Source organism: Sorex fumeus, unplaced genomic scaffold (assembly GCF_029834395.1).
Source record: "Sorex fumeus unplaced genomic scaffold, SorFum_2.1 ptg000063l, whole genome shotgun sequence".
NCBI classification, from domain to species: Eukaryota; Metazoa; Chordata; class Mammalia; order Eulipotyphla; family Soricidae; genus Sorex; species Sorex fumeus.
In genome coordinates, this window is record NW_026606120.1 from 5,638,824 (window position 1) to 5,666,533 (window position 27,710).

Genomic DNA, 27,710 nt, shown 5'->3' on the forward strand with positions numbered 1-27,710 from the left:
GCAATACCAATTTTGACTCTACTGGAAAACAGCATAAAAGATGTTCATTTTTCATAGCAAACAAATTAATATACTTATATATGTGTACGCTGTTTGGGGTCACAACTGGTGATGCTCAGGAGTTACTCCTGCCCTTGCACTCAGGAATTACTCCTGGCAGTGTTTGGAGGATCACATGGGATGCCAGAGATAGAACCCACGTCAGCCGTGTGCAAGGCAAATGCCTTCCCCACTGTACTATTACTCCAGCCCAGCAAAAACTTCTATAAAGAAAATCATTCCCACAGGCAAAATAAAGTGACAAACACAAACTACTAATAGTTAATATCCCTAGTATTGGCCGATGATAAATATATATTTTGTATATTTTATATATATGGGTTAAGGTACTTGCCTTGCAACTGCCAGCCCAATTCAGTTCCTGACATCACATCTGTTCCCCTGCGCACTGCCAGGAGTGATCCCTAGGTACAGACACTGCGCTAAACCTGTCCTGATCACAGATAGGTGTAGACCTAAAACAAAAGAAACAAAATTTCCCTGATATAACTTTACAAGTTGAGGGGAAAAGCCAATAAATCAATGTAAAAGTTCCAAGAGACATTAACAAGCAGTTCAAAGTAAAAGAAATAAAAAGGGCTTCATAACATTGAATAAGATGTTTAACCTTGATTATAATAGGAAAAACAGAAACCAACCACACTGAGGCCACAGATCGTGCCTATCAGATTGGCAAAATTCCAGAAGTTTGTCAGCACATTTAGCAGGCAAAGCTGTGGGGAAACAGGTGGCAATGCAAAATGAGGCACCCCGGGGAGGGGAATTTGGTTGGCAACAGCTCACAAGGTTACAAGTCACACATGCATTTCCTCTTTGATCCAGCAATACCACTTCCCAGAATCTATTCAAAAAATTACTGGCAAAACTATGGGACAGCTTTGCATAACACTATTTATTGCAATTATGTTTTTAATAGTGAAAGACGAGAAACAGCTTAAAAATAGGTGTAGTTAATTGAATTAAGTTTGAAGTTTACAGTGCACTAAAAAAGAAACAAAAAGTCTATATATTATAATGAAATAACCACCAGCAGACCTTGTTCCGTAGAAAAAGCAAGATAGACCTATATGTAAATATATTACTGTCACTGTCCTCCTGTTGTTCATCGGTTTGCTCAAGCAGGCCCAGTAACACTTCCATTGTGAGACTTGTTGTCACTGTGTTTGGCATATTGAATACGTCATGGGGAGCTTGCTAGGCTTTACCGTGCGGGCGAGATACTCTCAGTAGCTTGCCGAGCTCTCGGAGAGGGGCGGAGGAATTGAACCCGGGTCGGTCCGGTTGGCCACGTGCAAGGCAAACGCCCTGCCGCTATGCTATCAATAAAATTTATTTTTAAATGGATAAAGCTAAAAGCATGTTATTATATATCTAAAAACAAATAAATACATATTTTTTAACAGTGGAAGGATTTATTTAGGATAAACCTATATAAAAGCAAATAACACTTTTTTTTTTACAATAAGCCAAAACTTCCTAAAGTGGCTACCTATAGGGGAAGGCAGAAAGTTACTAGAGAAGATTAAATAGAAACTAGATTGCTCTGACACCTTGCTTTATTGGTCTGACTTTGAAACAACGTAAATTATGTCAGGAACAGGTTTGTAGTGCAATGAAAAAGCACTTGCCTTGCTTGTGATGACCCAGGTTTAATCCTCAGCAATACAAAATAAATATTTCACATAATTACAAATAAAATTAACTCTAAAAGCATTTTTTAAAAGTCAAAAGCAAAATAAGGATCAGAGAGGTCTGGAGAAATGGTACAGCAGGTAAGGCATTTGCCTTGCATTCAGCTGACCCAGGTTTGATCTCTGGGATCTCATCTGGTCCCCTGAGCAGCACCAGGAGTAATTCCTTCCTGAGTGCAGAGCCAGGAATAACCTCTGAGCATCGCTGGGTGTGACCAAAAAAAAAAAAACTGCAAAGTGGTATCCATTATCCCATTAATTGATAATAAGTTATAATAATCAGATGCCATTATGCAGTAGGAATAGAGCAAATATTGTTTGAGAACAGAGATATTTGATTGAAAGAATGGATACAAGATACCTGAAGTTATATAAAATGAGAATGTATTTTAATCAAAATATCAGTATAGTATAAACAGAACTATTTTATCTTTAAATATGTGTCTAGATCCTTTCTATGAGACGGCCATAAGAACAAGGACCAATTCAGTAGCAAGGAGTACCTCTGGCAGCCACCTGGGACTTCTCAAGTTGCTATTTCCCATAAACAAATTCTTGAACATGTATTTGGTTCTCAATGTGAAGGTGAAATATAGAACAAGTGCTTGGATATGTCTTGTCATAGCAGAAACTTAAGAACCTATTAAAGTTTCATAGACTTACTCAAAAAGAAGTAAAAAAATTTTACTTGCCAAAGTTGGAACAGTGTGAGCATTCTTAAGAATAAGTTCAGGGGCTGGAGCAATAGTCCAGTGGGGAGGGCATTTGCCTTGCACTTGGCTGACCCCGGTTCGATCCCCAGCATCCCATATGGTCCCCCAAGCACTACCAAGGGTAATTCCTGAGTGCAGAGCCAGGAGTAACTCCTGAGCATTGCCTGGTGTGACCCAAAAAACAAAATATAAAGTAAGATAAAAAAAAATAACTTCAGGGTCCAGAGCGATAGTACAGCAGGTTGGGCATTTGCCTTGAGCACAGCCAACCCAGGTTCAATCCCCAGCACCTCATCTGGTCCCCCTGAACACCATCAAAAGCGATCCCTGATTAGAATAGTAGGCAACCAATCATAGAGGGAAATATATATATATATATGCATTTGTACGTATTTTCAGATATATATGAAAGCTCACATCACTCAACCTTTAACAACATGTTAGTAATATCCTAAAGAATGTCTTAATGACCCCTGCCACAATAGAACAATCTTCACACTGTTTCCTCTATTGATACTTTTTTGTAGCACTTTCAGCAATTTTTCATAACAGACAATACAAAATATATTATTTTGGTTGTGCTTTGGGACAGGGATTGGGCTTGGGATGGAAACATCTCAAATATGGTGGTGGGAAGGTATAATGGTGGTGGGATTGGTGTTTTAACGTGGCACTGTCCTCCTGTTGTTTATTGATTTGCTCAAGCGGGCACCACTAACGTCTCCATTGTGAGACTTTTTGTTACTGTTTTTGGCATATCAAATACATCATAGGGAGCTTGCCAGGCTCTGCCAGGCGGGCGGGATACTCTTGGTAGCTTGCCGGGCTCTCTGAGAGGGGAGGAGGAATCAAACCTGAGTCGGCCGCGTGCAAGGCAAACGCCCTACCCGCTGTGCTATTGCTCCTGGTGTTTGAATATTAAATGTAATCAAGTATTGTGAACTACCTTATAAAATTAAAAAATTTTTTTAAAAAAGTGCAACACCAGGAGTAAGGCCTGAGCATCATCATATGTGGCCCCCAAGAGCAATCAAAACAGTAAATAAATAAATAAACCTGTGAGTTCACAATGATGTTTTTTTTCTTTTTTTGTACTGCTATTTATTCAGCCACTGATTAGCTGATTGAATTGTGCATGAACTCCACCTTACATTTTTTTCTTTTTCCATTTTTTATAATTTTATTTATTGAATCACCGTGAGAGCAGTTACAAAGCTTTTGGGTCTAAGTCTCAGTCATACAATGAAACACCCGTACCTTCACCACTGCCCATTCTCCACCACCAAAAATCCCAGTATACCCCTATCTCACACCCTCCCCCTGCCTGTGGGGCAGATGATTTCTACCTTACTCTCTCTCTACTTTGATCACATTCACTATTTTGACACCAGACCCACCATTATTTAAGATTTTACCCCAACACTCAGATCTGCTGAAAAGGCAACAATAGACAATTTGTGTTCTATTGCTGGTTATGAATAACATATGATGTCGTGTGGCTGCAGTAGGGCCATGTGGTTTTGAAATTCTGAAATTTTAACACTTAAATCTGGAGGGATTTCTGCCAAAAGTCACTGGGTTTAGAGATTTGTTTCTGAGTCTCTGGGATCATGGCCCCTGAGCAGCTTGATGAGGAGCCAGAGAGGCCGTTTGTGGGCGATGACCTGGGGTCTCGTTAGGGTGGGGAGGACAGGCCCGGCTTCACCTCCCCCCCCATCCCGTGAGACCTAACAAGTTTCGTCACTGCGGGCCCAACCCTGACTGTCCAAAGGCCTCTGGAGGATGACAGCCACAAGTCGCCAAGAGGGAGCAGGCGGAGGGACAGCACCCATTCCCCCCTTGGGTGGCCCGGCGACAGTAACCTACTGCAGGGTCCGGACACATTTCTGACAAAAGCCGCTGGGTTTTGAGATTTGTTTCTGAGTCTCTGGGATCAAGGCCGTTGAGCAGCTTGATGAGGAGCCAGAGAGGCCATCTATGGGCAATGACTTGGGGTCTCGTTAGGGTGGGAAGGACAGGCCCAGCTCCACCTCCCCCCCCATCCTGTGAGACCCAACAAGTTTCATCACTGTGGGCCCATGCCCGACCGTCCGATGGCCTCTGGAGGATAACAGCCTCCAAGTCGCAAAGAGGGAGCAGGTGGAGGGACAACACCCTTTCCTCCCTGGGGTGGCCCGGCGACAGTAACGTACTGTGGAGTCCGAATGCATTCTGCCAAACGCCGCTGGGTTTTGAGATTTGTTTCTGAGTCTCTGGGATCATGGCCGTTAAGCAGCTTGATCAGGAGCCAGAGAGGCCATTCGTGGGCGATGACTTGGGGTCTCGTTGGGGGGGGGGGGGGGGGAGAGGACAAGCCCGGCTCCACCCTCATCCCGTGAGGCCCTGTGTGTCTCGTCACTGGGGGCCCAAATGTGGCCTCAGACGGATGGCGGCCACTGGGCCGCCAGGGGGAATAGGCCAAGGCACGAAACCTATTCCCACCTGGGTTGGCCCAGCACCAGCAGCCTACCGCAGAGACCAGACACATCTCTACCTAAAGCCACTGGGTTCCGAGATTCGCCTCTGAGTCTCTGGGATCATGTCCACCAAGCAGTTCAATCAGGAACCAAAGAGGCCTTGCCTCCAATTATATAGCTGAGCCGGAGGTGGTTTGTGGGTGTGTTTCCCACATACCTAACTTTTGGCCGTTTACTTTCTTGGTCAACTTTGCCCCAAGTTTTTGGGGTCTGGCCAAAGGCACAGCAGCAATTTTGGGGTATCTGGAAGTCTGAAGGCGCCATGAGGCTGCTGATGCACTCGCCTCACAGGTACAGATTGACCTGCTGGCGGCACCATATCCCCGCACAATGATGTTTTTATTGGTCATTTTTGGATGGTCATTTTTGGAGAGTTCTAGGTAACCAACCCAATAATTTCAAATATGGCTGTCGCTGTCACTGTTCTCCTGTTGTTCATCGATTTGCTCTAGCAAGCCCAGAAATGTCTCCATCGTGAGACTTGTTGTTACTGTGTTTGGCATATTAAATACGTCACGGGTAGCTTACCAGGCTTTGTCGTGAGGGCAAGATACTCTCGGTAGCTTGCCAGGCTCTTCGAGAGGGGCGGAGGAATCGAACCCGGCTCTGCCGGGCTGGCCACGTGCAAGGCAAATGCCCTACCCGCTGTGCTATCGCTCCAGCCCCAAGGGGCCATGCAGGGAAATAACTCAGAGAGCTGCAACAGGCTTTGCATATGTGGCCCCTACAAACCACCTAAATCCCCTGAGCAACACTGGCAATAGACCTGAAGGACCTCCCCTTGGGCGCATCTCCCCCTCAAAGAAAAGAGAGAAATGGATGACATTTTTTCTGCCTTTCCTACTACATTCTTTCCACCACACCTCTCCCCATGATGGTGAGAGAATTTCTCCAGCTACTGAAGAAAGAATGGAATGAGAGAATTCCAATCTCACCATTTTACAACCCTGAATGAAATCACAGATTATTCCATGGGACTAATTACTGATAACAATCCCCAAAGAGAGACAAGCAGACATTAGACACCTTCGGTTTGAAGTTCACAGCTTTCTCTGAGAAGAAAAAGCTAACACTTGTGAAGATAAAACACTGACTCAGGCCTCTAAAGGAAGTACCAATTTATAGATAATTCACTGGACAGAATATGTTACATGGTATCTCAGAAATATAATAAACCAAACTAGAGTGTGGGAAATTCTAGAGGACAGAAAATATTTCTTGTGACTGAATATTTGGCTTGAGTGGGAAGCACAGGTCTTGCCTGTGTGAAGCCTGTGTGGGTTTGATCCTCAGTGTTGCGTGTTTCCCACCCCGCCAACACAGCAACATGCAGCCCTGGTGAGCCCTGAGCTTTGTTGGACCGTAGCCCACCACTTTCTATAACAAATTAATTTCAAGGAAAGACCAAAAAAATACCATGACCTATATACTAAAAAGAGGGAAGGGCTGAGAAGATAATACAGAGTTATTGGCATTTTCCTTGCACACAGCTGACTCCAGTTCGACCCTGTAGGTGCTCAGGGGACTGCATATAGTCCCCTGAACACCTACAGGAGTGATCCCTGAGCACAGCCATGTGCCGGCCCATAAAACCAAATAAATAACTAAATAGAGATAAAGAGAACTTATCCACTAAAACATATAGAAAAGAAAAATATCAATCAATGTAATAAATATGAGATATTTAGGGAATCTGAAAAACATACCTACATTCCATGTCATTTTCCCACTGGGCCAAGTTCAGGCATTGCTACTGCTGGGAATGAAAGGCACAAGTGGACATTCGCTCCAACTGACTCTTAATTTACCAGAGGAAGAAAGTTAACAACAAGGCTACCTCCGGGGTGCCCAGCCTCTCTCCTCTGACTCTGCAAACCACCTCAGAAGTGTGCATTGGAGGATTAATATTCAGTTATTCAGAATGAGTTTCCAGGCCAATGTACTCTTGAGCTAGTTCTCATTCAGACCCCTCTGGAATGTAAGTTTTCACTTGTGTAAGATGCTCAAAACCAACCAGTTCGGGGACCAGAGAGGTAGTACAGGAATGATGGTGTGTGTCTTGCATGAGGCTGACCTCAGTTCAGTTCCTAGCACTATACTGAGCCCCACTGAGAATGACCTCTGAGCACAGAGCCAGGAGTAAGCTCTCGCCCAGGGTATAGCTCAAATTAAACACCAAAAAACAAATAAGCAAAAATGAACAGGTTCAGCTTATGATCCTAATGGGGCCTGTAATACTCTACCAAATACCATCATAGACCAGGGTAACTAGTAGTGAACTCCACATACGGAATTTTATTTTTAAAAACATAAAATATGGGGGCTGGAGTGATAGCATAGCGGGTAGGGCGTTTGCCTTGCATGCGGCCAACCTGGGTTCGATTCCCAGCATCCCATATGGTCCTCTGACCACCACCAGGAGTAATTCCTGAGTGTAGAGCATTGGTGGGTGTGACCCAAAAATCAAAAAAAAAAAAAACAAAATATGTCCCCAGGGCCTAAATACCTTTGATTCAGAAGATTGAGAACTAGCCATTATCCTCTGTCACTACACCTACACCCGAGGGTGCCTACTGCTCTGAGCTCTGGAACAGAGATAGGATAAGGAGACACATTCTTCCTGAAAGCAGGAGAATTTATAACAAACAAAAGAACCCAAGGATGAGAAATGACTAGTTGGGCCCTTTTGCTGGAACATAAGTCAAGGGGGCTAGAGCTGCTGAGCAGTTAAGAAGAAAAATATTTTTTTTTTTCACCTTTATTTTATTTAATTTTTTTTAAAGTTGTAGATTTACAATTTTTTGTGCTTTGGTTTCAATTATACAATGATCAGATACCCATCCCTCCACCAGTGCCCATTTTCCACCACCATGGATAATATCCCTCCCACCCCCATCCCCCCATCCCCCCGTCTCTGTGGCAGGGCAATCCCCTGTGTTCTCTCTCTCCTTTTGGGTGTTGTGGTCTGCAAAAGAGGCATTGAGTGGCAAACATGTTCAGTCCATAGTCTACTTTCGACATGCATCTCCCCTCCTGGGAGGATCCTCCAAACATTCTTTATTTGGTGCTCCCTTCTCTATCTGAATAGCCCTTTCCTCTAGGATACCCGGCTGGCCTCTAAGTTATGGAGTAATCCTCCTGGTGCTGATCTCAGCTATTCTTGGGTATTAATCTCATACTTTGTTACTTTATATCCCCCAGATGAATGCAATCTTTCTATGTCTATCCCTCTCTTTCTGACTCATTTCGCTTAGCATGATACTTTCCATATTGTACCACTTGTATGTAAATTTCATGACTTCATCTTTTCTAAGAGCTACATAGTACTCCATTGTGTAGATGTACCAAAGTTTCTTTAACCAGTCATCTGTTCTTGGGCATTCAGGTTTCTTCCAGTTTCTGGCTATTGTAAAGAGGGCTGCAATGAACAAACAAGTGCAGATGTCACTTCGACTATACATTTTTGCCTCTCTGGGATATATTCCCAGGAGTGGTATTGCTGGGTCAAATGGGAGCTCAATTTCTAATTTTTTGAGAATCGTCCATACTGTTTTCCAGAAGGGCTGAACCAGTGGACATTCCCACCAACAGTGAAGGAGTGTCCCTTTCTCGCCACATCCACGCCAGCATCGGTTGCTTTTGTTCTTTTGAATTTGGGCCAGTCTCTGAGGTGTGAGATGGTATCTCATTGTGGTTTTGATCTGCATCTCCCTGATGATTAATGATGTAGAGCATTTTCTCATGTGCTTTTTTGCCATTCGGATAAGAAGAAAAATATTTTGTCTATTTTCATTCAGACACAGTGATCTACAATACTGTTAATATCCAAGTTTCAAGCATTTAATATTCCAAGTTCACACCCACACTGAGCAAGTTCTCCTCTCTGTCTTTGTCTCTGTCTCTGTCTCTGTCTGTCTGTCTGTCTGTCTCTCTCTCTCACACACACACAAACACACACACACACACACACACACACTCTCTCTCTCTCTCTCTCTCTCTCTCTCTCTGCCTCTATCTCTCTCTTTGCTTTTTGTGTTTTGTGGCACACCTTGTGGTGTTCAGGGCTTACTCCTGACCCTGTACTCAGGAATCACTCCTGGTGCACTTGGGGGACTATATGGGGTGCTGGGGATCAAACCCAGTTGGTCAAGTTATTATCGCTCCAACCCCAGAGTAAATTCTTAATAGTTTCCAAGTGCTGACTTAAATCCTTTTCATGCATTATATAATACCCTCAACCTCCTCTCAGAAGTTACCCAACTTCCTGTTCTTAGGAACATATTTCCTACCTGTTCCTACTTTAAACAGGTGATAACCAAGGTTATATACAATATAGAAAAATAAGGGGGACTCCCCACCCCAAGGGATCCAGTCCTGACAACCGAAAATCTCCAGAACTCAACCACCGCCATGCTCACGCCCATTCTCCACATGCTCTGGCTGAGCTTCACCCATGAGTGAATCACTGGGAAAACCCAGGCATGCGGGACTTTGTGACTGAGAATTCTGGGATCAACGGGACCGGGAACGGAGATCCTCTACCCGTATCCCCCTGTCTCTGGCAAGTCAGCAGTCACACCCATAAGTCATGACCTCTTGCTGGTGCCAGATAATCTCGTCATCCAGATCGCATGTCCTTCTCTCCCAGAAGGGAGCATAACATGATGCTCACCATAGCCATGCCACTGGACCCCACACCAGGTTGTTTCACTTGGGGCGCCCCAGAGGGGGCATGAGTGAGACCCCTCCCCTCCCCAGCCCCAACAGCTGAAAACCTCCAGAACTCAACCACTGTCATGCTTCCGGCTGCTCTCCACACACTCGGGCTGAGCCTCACCCACAAGTGAACCTGCGGCTGTGAGACACTTCATACCAAACACCCTACCCATACTCCAAGAGTACCACACTACATTTGATGAGGTTCAAAGTAGGAGGCAAAAAAGCTAAAAGAAAAAAGAGGAAGAGGAAGAAGAAGAAGAAAGAGAAGGAGGAGAAGGAGAAGAAGAAGAAGAAGAAGAAGAAGAAGAAGAAGAAGAAGAAGAAGAAGAAGAAGAAGAAGAAGAAGAAGAGTAGGAGGAGGAAGAAGAGGAGGAAGAAGAAGAGAAGGAAGGAGGAGGCGGAAAAGGAATAGGAAGAGGAGGAGGAGGAAGAAGATTGCTTATCAAAGAAATTAAAAAATTTTAAAAGAAAGCTGCTTATCACAGTCAGAGTCTCAGGGGACACAAAGCCTTTCCTAGAATCAGAGAATTACTTGATTTCCCAGGTGGTATTACTATGAAAAACTGTTATTGCTGTAAAAGACACTGCATGATCGAGGCATTGGCAACATATATGATGGCAACATTCGCTCATAATACATTGGCTGGGTATGGTTTTTTGTTTTGTTTTGTTTGCTAGCTATAGATGATGGTGCTTCCAACTCACTGTTCTGTTCCAGTTCTGTGCTCAGGGGACCATAAGCGGTGCTGGGGACAAAATCAGGGGTTCTAGGTCAATCACTAATACTACTATCAAAATAATAAAAATGAGAAGCAAGTCATAAATTATAATGTATAAAGATTTATAAATTATAAAATGCTATAACGGTTTTATTACTCCTGATTCTACTCTCAGGAATTACTCATGACAGTGCTCAGGGGACCATATGCGGTGCCAGGGATGAACCTGTATTGGTCACATATAAGGCAAATACCCTACCCTATCACTCTGGCCCCTGAAAAGAGTGATTGGCCAGAGGGTAGGATGCTTGATTTGCATGCAACCCAGGTTCAATCCTTGGTACTCCATATGGTCTCCCAAACCTTGCCTGGAGTGATTCCTGAGTAAGCCATGACTAATCCCTGAGTACTGCCAGAGGTGGCCCCCAAACAAACAATAAACAAAGAGCAGTGCTTTCAGAGACCATGGGGTAATAGTTTTAAGGCCTGGAATACATGTCAGGTTTGATCTCCAAAACCACATAGCCTCCTGAGTATTGCCCAGTAAACCCTGGGTATAGGCCTCCAGAAACATTGGAAGGCAAAAAGAAAACAAAAAGAAACCAATGTTTAGGGCTGGAGCCCTAGTACAGCGGAGAGGCATTTGCTTTGTACATAGCCAACCCGGGTTCAATCCTCAGCATCCTACATGGTCCGCTGAGCACCACCAGGACTAATTCCTGTGTGCAGAGCCCAGAAGTAACCCCTGAGCATCTCCAGGTGTGACCAAAAAAAAAAAAAAAAAAACCCACTATTTGCAGGCAGCTCCAAACTTTCCCAGAGTAAGATATAAAACAAAAAGTAGAACCAGCACTCAACTTGTGGTAAGAGAAAACAAACAGGATGTAGCTGCTTCTTGGCATAAACATCATTGAGAGAGTCCCCAAAAGTCCAAGAGAGAAGTATTTATGTGTCATTTAATCGGGAAAATCCGCAAGATCCCTGGGGCCATTTGTAAATGCCCAAGGGTGAGCTCTTCCAAGGTGTGTGTGTGTGTGGGGGGGGGGGGGGGGGGAGGGGGGATGTAGGAGGGATGAAAATGAAAAAATGGAGAAGGGAAAGACACGGCATCTTTTCTCACTTCTGTACATATCCCTCATCCAAAATGCTATGAAAAGGTTGTGGAGGTTAAAATTATGAACTTAGGACTGGAGAGATAGTACAACAGATGGGGGACTTGCCTTGCACATGGTCAATCAGGCTTTGATTCTGCCACCCCACATTGTCCAACTCACCAGGAGTGATCCCTGAGTGCAGAGCCAGGAATAAACCCTGAGCACAGCTTGTGTGGCTCAAAAACCAAAAAAGAGCAAAGAATAAACTTGCAGGAATGTTTATTGGTGATAGAGCACAGCCTTGGGTTTGATCCTCACCATCTGATGCCCTCTGCCAGGTCACATGTAAAGCCGCCCACCATAAAAATTCAAAATATTGGGCTGCATATTATGACCACTTAGTACCCGTATTGCAAACCATAACACCCAAAAGGAGAGAGAGAGTAAAAGAGAATGTGCCTGCCACAGAGGCAGGGGGTGGGAAGGTGGGGATGGCGGGAGGGATACTGGGAACTTTGGTGGTGGAGAATGGGCACTGGTGGAGGGATGGGTACTTGATTATTGTATGACTGGAACGTAATCACGAAAGTTTGTAAGTCTGTAACTGTATCTCACAGTGATTCATTTAAAATAAAATCATGACACAGCAACAAAGAGGAAAACCGGCTGAAGGATCCCACAGCTACTGGAGAATGCTTCGGGCCCCAAACAGAGCCCATATCACCGGGAGGTCCCAGATGGGGTAGGTGCTGCCATACTGCCTTCTCCAGTTGGAATCCCGGTGACCATGAGCTTCTACAAGCATGGCTCTGGCATGCGGGTACCAGGACATTTTTCCCAAATCGCATAAGCGGCCGCGCGACATTTCCTTATATGCAAAGTGATCAATGGAAAGTAAATCATCCAACATTTCTCCCTGAAAATCAGGCTTGACTCTTTTGCAAACCACAACACCCAAAAGGAGAGAGCGAACAAAGGGGAATGCCCTGCCACAGAGGCAGGGTAGGATAGGGGCGATGGGGGGTGGGAGGGAGGGATACTGGGATCTGTGGTGGTGGGAAATAGACACCAGTGGAGGGATGGGTATTTGATCATTGTATAATTGAAACCCAAGTACAAAATTCGTAAGTCTACAACTGTACCTCATGGTGTCTCACTAATAAAAATTCACTTGACCACTTGATCACTTGACTTCCTGTTAATCGTCGATTTGCTCGAGTGGGCGCCAGTAACGTCTCCATCCATCCCTGTCGCGTGCTAGTGTAGCCCAGTGGTGTCTGTCCATTCTAGGAACACGAAGAGCCTCAAACCGATCGTTCATGATCTTGATGAAGAAGTCTGACTATCTGGTAGGTGGGCGGCCACGCGGTCTTTTGACATCCCGTGGAATCCAGTCGGTAACAGCTCTAGTCCAGCGGTCGTCTTTAAATCTCATTACGTGACCAGCCCATCTGATAATAAAAATTTAATTAATTAATTAATTAATTAAATCACTGTATCACTGTCATCCTGTTGTTCATGGGTTTGCTCAAGCGGGCGCCAGCAACGTCTCCATTTGTCCCTGTCACGTGCTAGTGTACCCTGATGGCATATTGGGGGCTCTTTCAGGGTCAGGGAAATGAGGACCATCATTGTTACTGTTTTTAGCATATTGAGTATGCCATGGGTAGCTTGCCAGGCTCTGCCGTGCAGGTGGGATACTCTCAGTACCTTGCTGGGCTCTCTGAGAGGGATGGAGGCTTTTGGGGCAGCCTCTAATCACCTTTACAGGTGTTCCCAGTCAGGCATATATGCGGGCAAGATACTTTTGGTAGCCTGCCAGGTTCTCTGAGAGCGAAAACTAGACAATAAGAGGTTGGACCTCTGTGCAATGCTGGGTGTGACCCAAAAAGTAAAAGAAAGAGAGAGAGAGAGAGAGAGAGAGAGAGAGAGAGAGAGAGAGAGAGAGAGAGAGAAATCAAAGTTTCTGCCCCACTGTCAATCTTGATAAACTGTGGACATTGATCAGTGAGCCGACTTGGGTTATTGTTGCCCAAAACAAGTCTGGAGCAGCTCTGATCATGAATGTGATGTGATCGGACTATCACAGAGTTGAGGGGAAGGGAGAACTCCTGGAGCAGCTTGTCTGCAGGAAAGCCAAATTCTTCAGCAGTAGAAGTATGAGGCTGAGAAAAACCTCATGCGCCATGACAGGCTGCATTTCAACAAAACAAGCAATAGGCCTAAGTTTCTGTTTCCCCCAAAGAATTCCCTGAGACTGTCATTGGCCGAAGACAGAAATCCCCTAGACACCTCTAGCCAGTCCTATGATAGGTAGGATATCTCTGGGCACAGCAGGTAGACAAGACCAATTAGCTCACAGACTTGTGACTGCTTTGTCGCAATTCTTGGGAAAACTGCCAATGTTGCTTATGTAACAATATGCGATATAATGTTCCCTGGAACTAGGGTCGGGGTCCTTGTCAAGACTCCACTGTGCTGGATAAGCCTTAGACCCTTGCTCGAGCTAGCAATAAAAGTTTCTTTGATTTTGCATTCTCACATGTGGAACTGGTCTCTCTGTGAATGGGAAACCCAGAACCCGGGTATAAGAGAAGATTAAAGGTGTGGGAGGGATCTAGGAACTGAAGAGGTTCATTAATTGCTACAACTGCTTGCTTTTCTCTTTAATAATAATAATAATAATAAAATGAGATTATTTTATTTGGAATGAAATTGTGCTAAGGGAAAAGGAGGTTGGCCAAAGTGCCACTTTGTCAGCTGGGCCCCTCCGCAGGAGGAGTCTGATTCTCCAGCCAAAAGACTTAGCCCCTCTGCAGAGACAGTGCTGAGGGCTACAGACAGCCCCTTCCTGCTGAATGCTTTGTTTTACTTTTGTTTAATGATATGCAGATTTATCATGTTTATGCCTTCTCTTGTCTCTCAGTGTCTTTTGGGATACATTTAGGTACATAAACAATTATAGTAGCTACCAAGTATTACAGTTATTTAATTATGGTTATCTGGTTATGGTTATACTATAAATACAATATAACATTCTATAGGCTAAGATTATGATTCAGTGGTAAAGTGTACAAGATCTGGGTTTGGTCTGCTAAATGTAAAAAAAATCTATAATGCTGATTATACTGATAGTTATATAATATTAATCTTATAGCACACTATAAAATGTTGCTTATTACTTTGTCTTTTATCCCCACAATACTGGGAGATAGAATTTGCAAGAAACAGCACAGGAAAGATGAGCAATTGGCTTGAGTTCTCCTGGTGAGTAAGTGTAATTCAGCAAACTCAGTGGGAAGGAACCTATGTCAGGTCTTGTACTCTTTGTAAGCTCTCTCTAAAGGTGTACAGCTCATTAATAACTCTCTTATCTATCATTAATTAGGGCACTGGCAGTTTTACAAAGCTGTTTGCCAACCTGCCAATAGACTTAAGTACTACACACACACACACACACACACACACACACACACACACACACACACACGTCCATTCAGCCTGATTCCTTCATCCTTTAAGCGAACACGTCCATGCCTGCCCAAAGCCAAGCACTGGCACCAGCACACAAGTCAGCACGGCATCCATTTTCCCGCCCTCTCTCAGGTGCACTTTCCACAGTCTCTTCTTCAAAAGCGTTTCTGTTACCTCAGCCTTCCTCAGCCACCATATCCTGTGCCCTCCACTTGTCCTTCTGAACAGCCAGCACCTGTGACTTAATTATTCACCGCCTCTTGTCTCATTATTCTTGACCTCTATGGAGGCATGGTGACGGCCATGCCCACTGCGTATTCCATTCCAAGGACAGCACCTGGCACCTGAGAGAAACAGTAAATATTTGTTCAATGAATAAATGTGGACAAAGTGTGGGAGGAGGCTGACAAGAAGGTTAGAGAAAACAGTGCACCAGTTAATAGGTGGTTTTGTGCCCCGCGGTGCTACCCTCTGCTTCACCAAATTGGCATCCTCTGCAACCAAGCCTCTCTCCAGAGAGGCCCGCCCAGACCCACCTGGCCTGGAGGCTAGACCAGCTCTACCAGCCTGCCCTGCAGAAAGGGCGGATGAATGCCACAAGTCACGCAGTCTCCACCTGCACACACCCAGCCATCCTGCTACCCCTTTGATCACCTTCTCAGTCCCGGGCTGAAAAAGAGACTCAGTAGGAACAAATGAACACACCTCACTCCCCCTAGGCCCCTGTGTGGTCTCTAAAAGACATCTCAGGAAGCGGGTCCTAGAGGGTAGTTTCCGGTCCTCCACTTTCTCCCCTCAGCCTGAGCCCTCACTGCAATTCCCTGAGGACTGACGTTAACCTGCTGTCTCTGTGAAGCATTTACTTTCATCGTTTACTTTTACAGTTAACCAGGCAATTATGAAATCCTAACTTTCCCTTTCATTACTTTAAGATTAAGCCTTTAGCGGAGCCTTAATTCATTTTTCCAGGCTCTGTGGTGCTGATGGCTTCAGTGAGGCTGTCCATAAGCCTTTAGGGACAGGGAAATTTCTGGAGGACCAGCAGTGCTAGGAAGAACCTTCCCTCCCTATCATCCCCACGCCCAGAGTCCTCTGAATGAGACTCTTTTTTGTTTGGGAAACTGGGGGGAGAAGGGGTTGGTGTTTTATTTTATTTTAACTTTTTTTTTTTTAATTTTTGGCTTCTAGGTCAAACCCAACAGTGCTTGGGGCCTTCTCCTGACTCAGCACTCAGAGATCACTCCTGGTGGGGCTCGGGGGATCATATGAGGTGCCGGGGATGAACTGGGTCAGCCATATGCAAGGCAAGGACCCTACCGACTGTACTCCAGCCCTGAGCCTCAGTGTGTGTGTGTGTGTGTGTGTGTGTGTGTGTTTGTATGTATGTGTGTGTGAGTGTGTGTGTGTATGTGAGAGAGAGAGAGAGAGAGAGAGAGAGAGAGAGAGAGAGAGAGAGAGAGAGAGAGAGACTGCTTCTTTGCAGCATTCAAGTCCAGGAGCATTCCTGACTCCAGTCTTCAATGAAGATAACTCAAAGCACCCAAGTGAACTGTTTTCTCTTCCACTGGTGCTTAGCACTGCCCTGCTCTTGACAGCCCCCTGCAGCCTTCCCATGCAGAGGAAGAGCACCACCACAGGCAACAACAAGGCAGGGTCGGGAACACACACCACCTCCTAGCCCTGGCCATAGGACCTTTCCTTTCACAGAAGAGACTCATCTCTCATACTGTGTAGTGACTCTTCCCCGCGGGCTGTCTTCTAGGTTCCACATGACTTGGGTTATCTGTCCCATAATTCAGAAAGATAAAAGACTCTTTGCAGGCTGGAGCAATGACTCAACAAGTGAAGCACATGCTTTGCATGCAGCAGCTTCAATCCCCAGCACATTGAACCCCAAGTTCCACCAGGAGTGACCTGCTTTGCATGCAGCAGCTTCAATCCCCAGCACATTGAACCCCAAGTTCCACCAGGAGTGACCATGAGCTCAAAGAGTAGCCCTTGAGTACCACTGGGTATGACCCCAAAACTTAAGTAAAATAAAATTAAAATAAACTCTTTGCAAGCTCTCAGAAAAAAATCCCTATGACTGATATCATTGGAACTTTGCATGTGAATAAGGGGTATTCTCGGGCTTCTCTTCTAACACACTTCAACATTCTTTCTACAGCTATGTCTCTCCTTCCTCAGCTGAAATTCTGTGGCCACTGGGGCTGACTCTGCCTTCCTCAGAGTCTTCCCCGGGGGAGCTCAATTATAGTGGCATTGTTGGGTTTAGTTGATAGGGGGCCCTGATTGTACAGGTTACCACTTTCCATGGTGTAAATAGTTCTTACCATCATGGTTGATTTCCAATTACCAAATGGCTAACAACCCGTTTGTAAAACTTCTGAATATTTAACAATGACTCTCAGCAGCCAGTCTGACCGGCTCCAGATACACTGGTTCAAGGCAAGCCCTGGGGCTTGTAAGAACATATTGATTGAGTTGTAGGTGGGATGGGAGTAAGGGAGGGAAGGGCCTTCACGCATTTCTGCCCACCAGCTCCTTAGCTTCAGAGTATTGGAAAGATTTAGAGACTCAGGAAAACTCTGAGCTCAAAACCTTGTATAATTCTGGGCAAATTTCTACTCTATAAAGCAGGATTAATAAAACCTACCTGTGGGATTTCTAGAAAGATGGAATGCACCAGCTCCTTAGCTTCAGAGTATTGGAAAGATTTAGAGACTCAGGAAAACTCTGAGCTCAAAACCTTGTATAATTCTGGGCAAATTTCTACTCTATAAAGCAGGATTAATAAAACCTACCTGTGGGATTTCTAGAAAGATGGAATGCAACACCTAAATAAAATGTCTAATATACCCCAAGTTTTCAATAAATGCTTTGGGGTGGGGAGAGGGTCATATCTGTCAGTGTCAGGGACTATTCCAGACCCCACACTTAGGGGTCACTCCTAAGAGTGCTCAGGGAATGAGGTGGGCTGGGGTGGGGGTTGGGCAAGGCAAAAAAAAAAAGAGTGCTCAGGGGGACTATGAGGTGTCAGGGATCAAATTTGGGTCTGCTCACTCTAGTAGTGGGATTGGTGGTGGAATTAATGTTGGAACATTTAATGCCTGAAGTAACTGTATTAAGAACAACTTGGTAAATCACTCTGTTATAATGTTTTATTAATAGAAGAGACCAGGGCAACAGTACAGCAGGTGGGATATTTGCCTTGCACATGGCTGAACTAGGTTCGATCCCCAGCACCCCAGATCGTCCCCCCAACAATGCCAGAAGTGATCTCGAGCACAGAGTCAGGAGTAAGCCCTGAGTATCACTGGGTGTGGCCCAGAAGTAAACAAACAAATCTGGTCTTCCTGCATGCAAAGCACTTGCTCCAGTCCTCTGAGCTATCTCGCAAATACCTAAGTGCTCTTTCTTTTGACCTCAACCCTGCTTTAATTTTTCCTGTAAATCAAACGATTATCTCCCAAAGGGTCCAACAGGGGGAGCCCAAACTCAACAATGCCAGTGGTGGGGGCTAGTAATTTATCATAGCAGTTTGGGCTTCAATTTCAGAAATTTAGAGGAGCGTAGATCTTTTTCCTCTCTGGATTTTCTCGTATCTTCATCCCAGAAGAGGTTAAACCATCAAAACACTCCATTATACGGAGTACTATGTAGCTGTTAGAAAAGATGAAGTTATGAAATTTACATACAAGTGGTACTACATGGAAAGTATCATGTTAAGCGAAATGAGTCAGAAAGAGCGGGATAGACACAGAAAGATTGCATTCATCTGGGGAACATAAAGCAACAAAAAGGGAGACTAACACCCAGGAATAGCTGAGATTAGTACCAGGAATTTTGCTCCATGACTTGAAGGCCAGCCACACGTGCTAGGTGAAAAGGAAGCTCAGATAGAGAAGAGAGCACCAAATAAAGGGTGTTGTGAGGACCCTCCCAGGGTGGGAGAAGCATGCTAAAAGTAGTCTATAGACCAAACATGATTGCCACTCAATGCCTCTCTTGCAAAACACAGTACCCAAAAGAAGAGAGAGAGAACAAGGGGGAATGCCCTGCACAGAGGCAGGGTAGGACGGGGGTGGGGGGGGGGGATGCTGGGACCCGTGGAGGTGGAGGATGGGCACTGGTGGAGGGATGGGTACTTGATCATTGTATAACTGAAACCCAAGCACAAAAATTTATGTCTATAACTGTACCTCATGGTGTTTCACTAATAAAAAAATAAAAATAAATAAGAAAAAACACTCCATTATACATTGGAAGTTATGTCACCTGGCTTCTTTCTCCTCTGATATGCCAAGCTAATCCCAGAATCAAACACCAGAGTCTGCAGCTGGGGAAATGGCTCAAAAGGTGGGAGCACATGCTTGAATACTGTAACCCCATATATGATCCCTGGCACTGCATGATCCTCTGAGCACTGCCAGCAATAACCCTTGAGTATTGCACTGGGAGTCGTTCCCAAAGCATCAACGTGTGTGGCCTGAAGACAAGCAAACAATAACAGTGACCAGAGCAAGGGCATGGAACAGACACCAAGTCCTTCATATAGTGCAGAGCATAAAACTCACCACATTCCTCATAAGCTTCCACATTAAATCTGGCCCCATAATAGGAATTTATGATAAAATTGAGCTGTGGAAGGTTGTGGTAAGGTATATGGAAATTTCCAACTATAACACCACCATAAAGGGAAATGGAATCTTTGTCTCTGTGGTCGGGGGAGGGGGGCTGAAAAAGGGAAATGTCAAAAAGCAGGAGGTCCAGGAAATTCTGTAGATTTGAGATTCACAGACAATGTAATCACTAGATAATAGAAAACAGCAGCCTATGAAATTTTGAGAAAATCTGGTTGGTTTTATGTGTGTGGGGGGAGAGGGAGTGTGGGTGTAAGAGAGGAGAGAGAGAGAGAGAGAGAGAGAGAGAAAGAGAGAGAGCGAGCGAGAGCGCTTTTGGTGCCCTGGGAAAGTTCCAGAACACAAAAGCTCTTCATTAGAAATGAGTAAAAAACCTTAGGTTTTGAACTGCCTGCTTTCCAGTTGACTTGCCTACGCCACCGATTATTCAGCGTCTCTGGTCTCAGTCACTCGTTTATTTATTCAGTCATCCAATCTTCATTGTATGTGTCAGGCAGGGAGCTAAGTGAATCCTCAGGAAATAGTGATGAGCAAAACCAGGTATACTGGCTTTGCTCATGGAGCAGACAATTCATACATCTGCAAAAAGGCACAGCCAGATGTAACAACTGGATGCACATATACAAAAGAAGAAAGTTGGATCCCTAATTCATAACAATATTGAAATTAACTCAAAATAAATTATAAACCTAAATGGAAGTGCTAAAATGTTAAGTCTTGTAAGAAAACATAAAAGTCAATTTTTGCAACCATGGGAAGGGATCAGGATTCTTGGATATGACTCCAAATGCACAAGTACCAAAAAAAAAAATAGTAGATATAATTGGGCTGGAGTGATAGCACAGTGGGTAGGGCATTTGCCTTGCATGTGGCCGACCCAGGTTCGATTCCCAGCATCCCATATACTCCCCCAAGTACTGCCAGGAGTAATTTCTGAGTGCATGAGCCAGGAGTAACCCCTGTGCATCGTCGGGTGTGACGCAAAAAGCAAAAAAAAAAATAGTAGATATAATAGACTTTTTCAAAATGCAAAACTTTGTACTCAAATGACACCATCAAGAAGATGAAAAGATGACCCAGAGAATGAGGTAAAATATTTGTAAATTAGGGATCTGAGTGATAGTATAGCAGATAGTTCAGCACTTGTCTTGCATATGCCATCTGGGATTCGATCACTGGCACCCCGAGTACCTCCAGGAGTGATCCCTGAGTGCAGAGCTAGGAATATGCCCTGAGCACTGCAAGGTATAGCCCAAAAGTCAAAAAGGAAAATTTTGTAAATCATTTATATCCTATGGGGCTTGCATAGATAGAATATATAAAGATGTCTTACAAATCAGTAAGAAAAAGACATATTAACCTGATTTTAAACCGGGTAAATGATATGAATAAACATTTCTCCAAAGACATAAAAGTGGTTAATAAGCATATTTTAAAATGTTCCACATTATTAGTCATCAGGGAAATGCACATCTGAACTATAGTGAGATACTTCTTTTTTTTTCTGGCTTTGCACTCAGGAATCATTCCTGGTGGTGCTCGGAGGAACATATGGGATGCTGGGAATCAAACCCAGGTTGGCCACGTGCAAGGCAAACTCCCTACCCGCTGTGCTATCACTCCAGCTACTTCTTTACCCCCACTAAGATAGCTAGAATAAAAAGGGCAGACTGAAGAGCCTGAGAGATCATATGATCAGTAAGGAATTTGCCTTGCATGTGGTTGACCCAGTTTGAACCATGGCACCACATATTATTCCCTGAGCACCAGCAGGAGTGATCATTAAGCACAGAATCAGGAGTCAGCCTGAGCATCACCAGGTGTGCTCCCCCACCCCCCCAAAAAAAAGATTGGGAAAAGGTGGGGCCAGGGAGATAGTAGAGGGGTTAAGGTGTATGTCTCGGCGGGGCCAGAGCAATAGTACAGCAGGTGGGGGGTTTGCCTAGCATGCAGCCGACCCGGGTTCAATCCCCGGCATTCCATATGGTTCCCCAAGCACCACCAGGAGTAATTCCTGAGTGCAGAGCTAGGAGTAACCCCTGAGCATTATTAGGTGTGACTCACCCCAACAAAAAAAGCAAAAAAAAAAAAAAGGTGTGTGTCTCCCAGGTGGATTAATCATCAGCACCACATAGTCGCCAAGCACCCCTAGATGCAGTACTGGTGGCCCCCGCACGCAACCAGGATGACCCCGATAATCCCTGCTTTCACAGGACCCAGGCAGCACTACATCCTCATATAGTTGCAGCCTTGTTGGCTGAGAGTCCCTTGGAGGGACCCCTGGTTCTCTTGAGCACTGACTGGGAGCCCCCCCACAAAAAAGATAGACTGAAGAAATCAGAACCCCTACACATTACTGGTGGGATTGTCACATGACACTAGAGAACAATCTGAAATGCCCTTTCCTGTGCCTCTTAAAGCTGGCTCGGTGCGCTCAGAGGCTAACACAGAAGGGTAAAGTGATTCTCCATAACCCAGAGAGGAGATCATACAAACTCCTCTTGGATCCTGTCTGGAGTCACCCACACCCCTCCCCCCCCCAAAAAAAAACTCAAGTTCTTTAAAAGATTAAACAAAGAATTACCATATGACCTTGAAATTTTAGTTATATTCGCCAAAGAAATAAAATATAGCCACATATATTATTTTACATGAATATTTATATCGACCTTTTTCATAAAAGCCAAAATGTGATATAGAAACAACATGAATGTCTCCACCAATTAATAAAGTGTAACATACTATTGCTGTCTATGGCGTATCGAATACGCCACAGGGAACTTACCAGGTTCTGCCATGCAGGTGGGATACTCCCCAGTAGCTTACCGGGGCTCTCCGAGAGGGATGCAGAAATCGAACCCGGGTCAGCCGTGTGCAAGACAAATGCCCTACCGGCTGTGCTATCCCTCCAGCCCTGCAAAAATATACAAATTAAAATATATTATCTATAAATATAATATATATTAAAATATTATAAATCACATATAAATTTTTTAATGTTGTATATGTTATATAAATATTATTTAGATATATGAAACGCTGTGCAGCCCCTGTAGCACGCGTAAGTGAGCACTGCAACTAAGAGTGAAATCCCCCGTGAGTACCAAAATCCCCCAGAGAGGAAACGAGGCCAGTGTAGACACCACGACCTAATAGGCCACCCCCACCCTCACTGCTGAGCACAACTCACTGTGTGCACGTCCCAGCGAAAGACCCTCCATCGCAACAGAAGGCAGGGCAGGGATAGATGAATATATTTAAGGTTTGGAGATTAAATAGAAAAAAGGATTAGGACCAACATTCTATTTCTTGTCCTATTTTTGACCTTGTGTGATTGTATCATTATGTGTAACTTTTTCCTGATTTCTGTAGATTTGCTTACTTCTTTCCTCATCCACCCCCAATTTACTTAAGTCTGTTAGTCACAAAATGATAAACTTCCCGGCCTGGTCCCTCCTACCCAGAACAGCTCCCAGCTCATCCCCCCATCCCTGCTGGGGCCTCTGAACTCCTCACCGGGTCAGCTCGGTCAGCACCCCGCCCCCACCCCCAGGGCGGGCACCAAGACAGGGAGTCAGCCTGGGGGTGGGGGGACCCCTGGGCGCAGATCCAGGCGCTGACGTCACCATCCCCGAGCGGAAGCTATTGCCCAAGCAGAGACATAGATGCCAAAGCACCGCACGTTTCTCAGCACCTCTCCCTCGGCTCAGAAAAGCGGTTTCCTAGACAGGACGCTTTCCTGAAGTTAAGTGCCACCTCTGAGCCAACCGGGGAGTTGGGCTGCGGCTGCCTTGATAAATCCGGTAAAACCAGCCTGAAGATGCAAAGCCTGACTCCCGGCTTTGCCCCCTGACTTTTGACCTATAATAAATCTTCCTCATCCTGTTTCTTAATTGTGAATAATATAATATCTACCTCACAGAAGCCGCTGTTGCAAGGCTGGAATGAGGTCATCCACGGGGAAATTTTCATCAATTAAAGCAGGATATCAAGACGAAAAGTCAGTGCCTGTGAGCAGCTTTATGGGAGGGAGCTGTGGGCCGCTAGGAGCCCTCCACCCACTCAGAGTAGCTACAGGCCTGTCTCTGCCTGAACCCAGCTACCATTTGCTCTGCCCCTGGGCACCTATCAGAACCCCCAGGGCAAAATAGGGAAGAAGTGCCTGTGCCCAGAGCATGCTGAACACTGCCTGCCATCTCCATTAAGATGATTATTCCAGGGGCTGGAGAGATTGCACAGCGGGTAGGGGGTTTGCCTTGCACACAGCAGACCTGGGTTTGATTCCCAGCATCCCATCCCCTGAATTCCACAAGCCAGGAGTAATTCCCAAGTGCAGAGCCAGGAGTAACCCCTCAGCATCATCCAAAAAATAAATAAATAAACCAGTTGATTATTCCAGAGCCCAGCAGAGCCTAGGACACTCAATCCTCAAAAGAACTCCTGAAAATAGATTCTACCTCATCCCTGACACACAGCAGGCAGAGCAGAAGGGTTGAAATTTAGCCATGTCACTTCTCTGCTTGATTTGCCCAAGCACTCCTGAAAGCACCCAGGTCCTTCACGTGCCTGGCAGCATCTCCCGGGCTGTCCGCCCGCCTTGGGAAGCACCAGTTCCTACCTCTGTCTCAGATCCTGCTGCTGTTGCCACTCTGCCTAGCATGCCCTCCTCTTTCACCTGTGTCCACTAACTCCTCACTCTTCTTCTAAATCCTTATTCAATTCTTAAGGAAAGGCCTTTATTTTTCCATTTATTTGTTTTTGCAGTGCTTGGTCTCAGGGATGGAACCAAGGCAAGCATTCAGCCATTGAGCTAAGTCCCCAATCCAGAAAGACCTTTCTGCTTCTATTGAACAGAGTCTGAATCCTCTTAGTTAATGCCTGTGATTCCTACATTACTACAGAGACCAAACTGTAGCCAATAATGTAACACCATAGAACTAGATAAATCCCTAGGTATTTACCTAAGAGTAATAAAGTATGTTCATATAAAAACTGTACACTAAATCTGCATAGCAGCTTCATTGTAAATACTAATAACTGTTGAACAGGCCTTAATCATACCATTGTATCCAGAAACAAAGCATAGGTACCTGCAGCAATTGTGATGAATCTCAAAGGCATCTGGTCTCAGGTGGTCACGTGTCTCTTTTTTGTTTTTTTTTTCTTTTTGGGTCACACCTGGAGATGCACAGGGGTTACTCCTGGCTCTGCACTCAGGAATTACTCCTGGTGGTGTTCAGTGGACCATATGGGATGCTGGGAATCAAACCCGGGTCAGCTGCATGCAAGGCAAATACCCTACCCACTGTGCTATCGCTCCAGTCCCAGTCTTATACTCTGTTCATGTGACATTTTTGAAAAGATCATATATAGTGACAGGGATTTGGTCGGTTCTTCTCTCTCCTGGACAGTTTCTAGAGATGTAAACATTGTTTCTGAATGACCCCACATTAGAAAGACTGACCTAGACTCTTCTACAACGCAGCCTCCAAACAAAACAAGCTGTCCCATAATAGCGTCCTTTACCTTTATACCAGGTCTGGAGCCATAGCACAGCGGGTAGGGTGTTTGCCTTGCATGCAGCCAACATGGCCGACCTGAGTTCAATTCCTCTGCCCCTCTCGGAGAGCCCGGCAAGCTACCGAGAGTATCTCGGCCACACGGCAAAGCCTGGCAAGCTACCCGTGACGTATTCTAATGCCAAACACAATAACAAGTGTCACAATGGAGACGTTACTGGGCCCGCTCGAGCAAATCGATGAACAACGGGAGGACAGTGACAGTGACAGTGACCTTTATACCAAGAAGGTTGGGAAGGCAGCAGCGCCAGCATGTGGCATGGTCCAGGCCAGGCCCACTGAGGACTTGGAGTGATGAGACAGGAAGTTCTGAGGAGGCTGACTGGGAACAGCGGCTGTCAGTGGGGCTATGCTGGCTCCGTGTGGGCTAAGTTGTCTCCTAAGCACTGTCAGCAGTATTTCCTGAGTGCAGAGTCAGGAATAAGCCCTGAGTATCCCAGTGTGACCCAAAAAGACATAAATAAATAGTAATATTCTAAGTCCAGAGAGATAACAACAGATGAAGCACACAGCTTGCGTGCAGGAGAGCCTGGTTCAATCCCTAGTACTATGTGGTTCCTTCAGGACTACCAGGATCAACCACAAGAACTGAGCCAGGAGAAGCCCTGAGCGCCACCAGGTGTGATCACACACACACACACACACACACACACACACACACACACACACACACACACACACACACACACACACACACACACACACCACAACCTTCCAGTCCCTCATCTAGCACAGAGAAGATACTAAAACACCTCTAAAGAACTCGATGACTGTGCCTTGATCTGGTCTGAACTCAGGGTGGTCCTGGCCCTCTAACATCCTTAACTTTAACATCTCCTCCCAGGCATCTCCTCCCAGACCTGGACAGTGTGACCCCCCCACTTTCCTCTAGCCCTAAGTCCAGCCTTGAGGAACAAGTCTGCTTTGCTTGCACAGGCCTTCCCTTCCCGTGGGCTGCTCCAATAGCAGCCTGAAGGGGCTGGGCACACTCCACAAGCAGCTGTTTCGCCTCCTCTCCAGCTGTACCCTGGGCACCCACAGAGGGTCTTCATCAAGCTCCCATCACAGCCTGGGCCTGTGTCACAGATTCTCCACCCACTTCCCCTGGAAATCCAGGTCTTCGGTCTGGTAGTTGAGGGGTAGCTTAAAATGTGAAGGTATCAGCAATGTGGTGAGTTCGCTGCAGTTAACTTAATTTTCAAAGTACCACTTTCAGTTGATTTGGTTTGATTCTGAGATGACAACCAGAATTGCTTAGGACTGTCCCCTGTTCTGTGCTCAGCGGTCCTGTGCTCAGTGCTGGGAATTAAAGCTGAGACTCCCACGGGTGAAGCATGCATTCGGCCAGTCAAGCCACCTCCCTGCTCATGAAAGTACATTTTTATTTACTTTGTTTTATGTTTTGGTTGTTGGGCCACACATGACTGAGCTCAGAGTTTACTCCTGGTTCTATGCTCAGAGCTCACTCCTGGCAGTGCCAAATATAGTGCCAAGATCAAACTGAGATCAACTATGTGCACGGCAAGAGCCCTAACTCCTGCACTATCTTTGGCCTCCGAAGTATATATATATTTTTAAATTTTTATTAGTGAGACATCATGAGGTACAGTTGTAGACTTACAAATTTTTGTGCTTGGGTTTCAATTATACAATGATCAAATACCCATCCCTCCACCAGTGCCCATTTCAAAGTATATTTTTATCATAAAAATTTGTTAAATTTAAAAAAAATTTAGCCTCATATTTCATTTAATGGACATGTAAATAATGTCCTCTGTAAACTAATTTGAGATGAGGAAAGCAGTGTAAAGAAGGAATTGTTGTATCCATGGTGATAAGTGAATACCCATGCCCATTTTTTTAAATAGTAATTTTATATCAAAAGGGGGAAAGGCCACATGATTTCTATTTGTATATTTGAAAGAATTCAAGATAGAAATGACTTTTAAGGAGACACAGTCTAGGGTTAAGATGCATCCCTTGAATGTGGCCAACCCCAGTTCCATCCCTAAACACCATTGGTTGTAGCCCTGGAAGCTGTATTGTTGGGGTGTCCTGGGTGGTGTCACCAACACCTCAGGGCCAGAAAAGTACCTTATCCTGGGGCTTTAGCACTCAACTACTGGCCTGTTTAGCTGAGTATCACCAGAAAGAAGGGACCCTTGAGCCCCTGAGTACTGCTTGAGAGGAGAGAGAGAGAGAGAGAGAGAGAGAGAGAGAGAGAGAGAGAGAGAGAGAGAGACTTTAAAACTCTACAGTGTTGAGGACTAGAGCAATAGCACAGCGGGTAGGGAGTTTGCCTTGCACATAGTCGACCTGGGTTCGGTTCCCAGAATCCCATATGGTTCCCTGAGCACTACCAGGAGTAATTCCTGAGTGCAGAACCAGGAGTAACCCCTGTGCATCTCCAGGTGTGACCCAAAAAGCAACAAAGCAAAACAAAAAACTCTGCAGTTTTTTCTCAAACATGTGAGATGACAGGATGTCATTTCACCCAGTGAT

The 27,710-nt window shown here is 45.2% G+C and overlaps 1 non-coding gene across 1 annotated transcript; it reads left to right on the forward strand.

Annotated features, from left to right (window-relative positions):
• Positions 1–22,036: 22,036 nt before the first annotated feature.
• Positions 22,037–22,155, forward strand: LOC130036364 (small nucleolar RNA SNORA26). The gene has a single exon (XR_008794396.1). It is a non-coding gene; the product is annotated as a small nucleolar RNA SNORA26 (small nucleolar RNA).
• The last annotated feature ends 5,555 nt before the right edge of the window (positions 22,156–27,710 follow it).